The sequence below is a fragment of the Nicrophorus vespilloides genome, unplaced genomic scaffold (genome assembly GCF_001412225.1).
Source record: "Nicrophorus vespilloides isolate i.1.1-1 unplaced genomic scaffold, Nicve_v1.0, whole genome shotgun sequence".
Taxonomy (NCBI): Eukaryota; Metazoa; Arthropoda; class Insecta; order Coleoptera; family Silphidae; genus Nicrophorus; species Nicrophorus vespilloides.
The window spans coordinates 21,269-25,813 of NW_017099231.1; positions in this window are offsets into that span (position 1 = coordinate 21,269).

Here is a 4,545-nt window from a genome sequence, read left to right on the forward strand (position 1 = left end):
CAGGATGGAGACGCAACAAGTGGAAGCGATTCCGAAAACGCAATTCCAAATTAATTTTCCTCCAAAGTTTACTTTGCATTTAAGCGAAATTACGAGGACGAACCACCACTACTGACTGCTGCTGCTGCTCCTTTCGCTCTTCCACCTTCAAACGTTTAGAGGCCACCAGATTGCATTTATTAGCATCAACTCCTCATTCCATCTCAAACGTAATTCCTCTTACCACATCAACTCCGCTCGTTCCATCATTTTACAGTTACGAAATTAATTAAACCATTGTTGGTACGCGCACCATCAATTATTATCTTAATTCTATTCTGTATGTTTGCGTGTTTGCGTTCACAATGGACGTTTGCAAAGAGTGTTGCTTCTTTTGTGGAGGCTTCGCGAGATTGTTCAAGTTATTGCTGGAGTCCCGTTAAATGGCGCTTACAATTTTTCCCCCGATTTGTTCGGGATGTACGGAGAATATGCAATGCGCGATATTTTCACTGTTATGGTAATGGTTTGGCATGGAATAAACATGAACTCGGTGTATGTTGAATACATAGTGTCTTAACGTTTCACTTACTGCTGCATTTCCATTCAGTTTCATGATGTTGCGACACGCTCGACGTCTCTATTTTCTTGTTCCGCAATAAACTGACGTTTATTTCGTTCTTGTAATTACTTTCTTTATATTCTAAAAAAAACACTTCAACAGTTGAAATGACCAACACATCTTTATAAATCTTCAAACAAGTTTTTCACAATAATCTAAAAACGAATACGTTTTAAAATGACATTTAGAATTACTATTAACAAATGCACATACATATAATATGTTTTTAATACTGTATACAGAATGAAACACTCATAATTTAACTTATTGATGCAATATTAATGTTTCTTTGTAACAAGACATTTTATATGAAAAATTATATATAACCATTTATTTAGTTTGTAAAATACTGTTGATATTTTCATCTGTGCTAAACACAAGTAAATTGTAATAGATAATGTACAGCAATATCTCGCACAACACAATTTTTTTATCAAATCGGACTAATTGAGAAACTGAATATATACAACCACAAACCACACAAAACAGACTAAACTGATAATGATCATTTGTGCATACAAAAAAAATGTGTACTAATTATTCAAAATTGATTGTAATTTTATTCAATAAAATTTATGTTTGTTTTGATATGTTTCAATGGACTATAGTAAATCCGGACTGATATAATTAGGTAAATGTTGGACTTTCAATTTGTGCTTCTTTTAGTAAATTTTCTTAGATTTTATAGATTATCATTAATAATAATACTAATATTTGTAATAATATAGACGACAAAGTACAAACACATTAAAAGAACGTTTGCAATGGGTCAACTCTTTCCGCCCAATTCCCATTATTTGCTGAACTTAATGGCTATAGTTATTAGGCAGTTACATAATAAACAAGGAAGCATCCCAGATCCCGGATGTTCTCAGGCGGTTGTACTTTGAAAAACCTTTAAACCGTATGCAAAAAAAAAAGAGAACGATGAGTCCGTGTCCCATCTGTCCGGAATAGTTGGAAGCTCCGTAGATAATGGATCTGATTGTTTTTTTTTCGCCGGTACTCCTCTCTGGTTCACCCATTGTAGACGGACGGCTGCACTAATTTATTTCTCTGTTACAACAAAGAGAGGAGAAGGAAACAGTGGGCAAAAAATAAAATAAATATATGCATGTGCATATTTAATTTCGGGGGTATTATTTTCAGCGGAAAACCAGTTACGAGACCATTCTCTCTAACAATCATAGTTTTTTTTCCTCCGCACTACCATTAATGCATTCAGTGGGGTTCAGGTCAGGAACCGCTATAGTTTTTTTTTTCATTTGGGTCTCCTATGCATAAAGTACCGAAGGGATGGATGGTCCACGTCACTTTCCCATCATCTGCGAAAAGGACAAAAAAATACACTCACACATCAAAATGCGTGCCCAACCTTCAACCCCGATATGCAGATTCATTACGCGAACGTGGATGTAAGCGATACCCGACTGGGCCCGGTCGCATATGCAAATCGGAGGAGAGAGAGCCCATTACGCAACCCGTCCGCATATCGGCGACAGCTGTAATATCTTAAGATCGGCTCTCCGGTTCTTGTTTTCTTCGCTCGCTTTCGGATTCATATTCAAATGCATTCGCAATTTAAATACGCGTACGTGTTCGAAGGGATGGATTACAAATTTTCCCCCGCTGCTCGCCGTTCTCTTAATTCAATTTGCCATTATAAATATGGAAGACTTTCGGCACACACCGTCTCTTTTTTTTGTGTTCACTTGGCTTCATTCTTGTGCTTCGCAGATTTGGCCACCCCGAAATCAATTTCACCTTAAAACTCAGACGCGCCACCTGTCCCTCTCTCTCTCATACTGCTTCTCTCCTCGCGTTGCATAATAATCAATTGAGCTCATCGGAAACGATTTCTGATGCAAAAATGAGTGGCCCTCTCCATCCATCCGATTAAAGTACTTCCAGGAAATAAAGCGAATACCAAGAAAACATCTAATGTTATTTTCGTCGTATTTTAATTTCTTAAAGAAGACCACACACGATCAGTTTAAATATAATAAGTAAAGAAATAAAACCTTTACATGCAACAAGAATCTAAATTATTATTTTGTTATCCCTATTTAATTAGGCTTTTTAAGACGTTTGTAGAATATGAATGATTGTAATAGAAAAATGGTCTCCCTTTCAATAATTTTAGCAATATAAGGTACAAAACACTTAAATAAATATAAAAACTTATCTGACTATTAGCGCAAAATATATTTAAAACGTAAATGCTATAATCATTCAATGTTCTAAATTTCTATAAAGTACGAAAAGAGATCTTTTTTTTATAAATTGTAACAGAAAAAATATTCAAAGTATTCTATTATATTTTTTTCTCTAATCATAAGACAGATTCTAATAGAAACATGATATTTAATATATAGAAAAAAAAAATGAATCATATTAAGTAATAGAAGAACATATTCTAATACTACTGAAGAAATGTCAAATTGTCATGAAACAAACTAAATATGTTTTCAAAATTTAATGAAGAATATGCTTATAAAACACGAATTGATTAATAAATACATTACTGATGTATAAAAGAATAGACTATTATTATATGATTTCTTATTATACTTAAATCTTAATAATGGTTGGGGTTTTCGTAAATAATACATATTTAAATAATTATTGAATAGATCGAAATGATTAAGTATAATTTGCTTCTTTGTAATTCAATTCAGTAGTTGTATTATTTCTTATTGTATTCACAATATTAGGAAACAGTAGTGTGTTTTCAAATAAAACATATTTGCATAATCATAAATAAAAGATGGTCCGTCGTTTTTGATTGGGACCTAATTGGAGGTTTATCCAATCCAAGATCGGAATACGTCCACGATCAGAGTGCTTTTGGTATTCTCGTTGCGAGGCCGAGGAAAACCAGATCTGGTATTTAGAAGAATTTTCGCGTCGTTGAATAATGCAGCAGGAGCATTCGTTTGTTGGCCAGGTTCGTTCGATTGGGTCTGTGAGACAATCGGCCTTTAATTAAAACGTTTCGGAAATCTGCAGGAAAACAGGAACGATCATAATGTATAATTCATGCGGATGCGGGGCACGCCTATTTTCGGGGTGCCTGAAAGTATTTCAGTCGCGATGCGTTCGCATTCAATGTTAATGTATTCATAGAATGCGCCTTTTTGAACAATGCAATAATTTCACGTCTGCAATTTATGTATGCATGCGTGTGCATTTGAGAGAGACAAAAGAGAAAGAAAGAAAGAATGAATGAGAGAGATGGTTTGTTGAGAATCGGTTGAATCGTGAGGGGGGTTTAATGTAATTATAACTTGCGCGATTTTCTACCTGCGATCTCACAAACAATACAACTAAAAACTTATATAATGTATTATTTTTTTTATAACAGTTCATCAAGGGGACCAAATGAGATGAATGCATGGATCCGGGAGGCCTCGGGTCCTCATTCTCTTTGGCCTGCCTCCCCATTATGCATGTAACAAAACGGCCTTGTTAAATAGGCAAATGAGGCAGTGTATATGCGCTTCCGGGACACACTAAATCCTGATGAACGGCACCAAGGAGAGGCGGAGAGGAGAGAGCGAAAAAATATAGAATAAGCGCGCAGAAGAAGAAAAAAAAAGTTAAATAATACCGGAGAGGTGGAAAGGGTTTGGGCATTATTACATAATGGGACCAGCCGGGCAACGTTGTGTGAGCACGCATATATTAGACGATGGTATGCAAATGGGGGGCCCCAATGTCTTGCACTACAGGATATGGGGATATACATATGCAGATGAAAAAGTAAAGCGCGCCCAGAGCGACATTTAGGACTACTACCGGTTGTCCTGGAGAACAAAAACGAAACAGCAACGACGAAATAAAAAAAAGAGGAAGCATTATACGTGAATACCTGATGATGATGAAGATGATGACGGGGGACCGCCGGGGAAAAAAAGGGTTTTTAGTTCAGTGTGTGTCGCGGA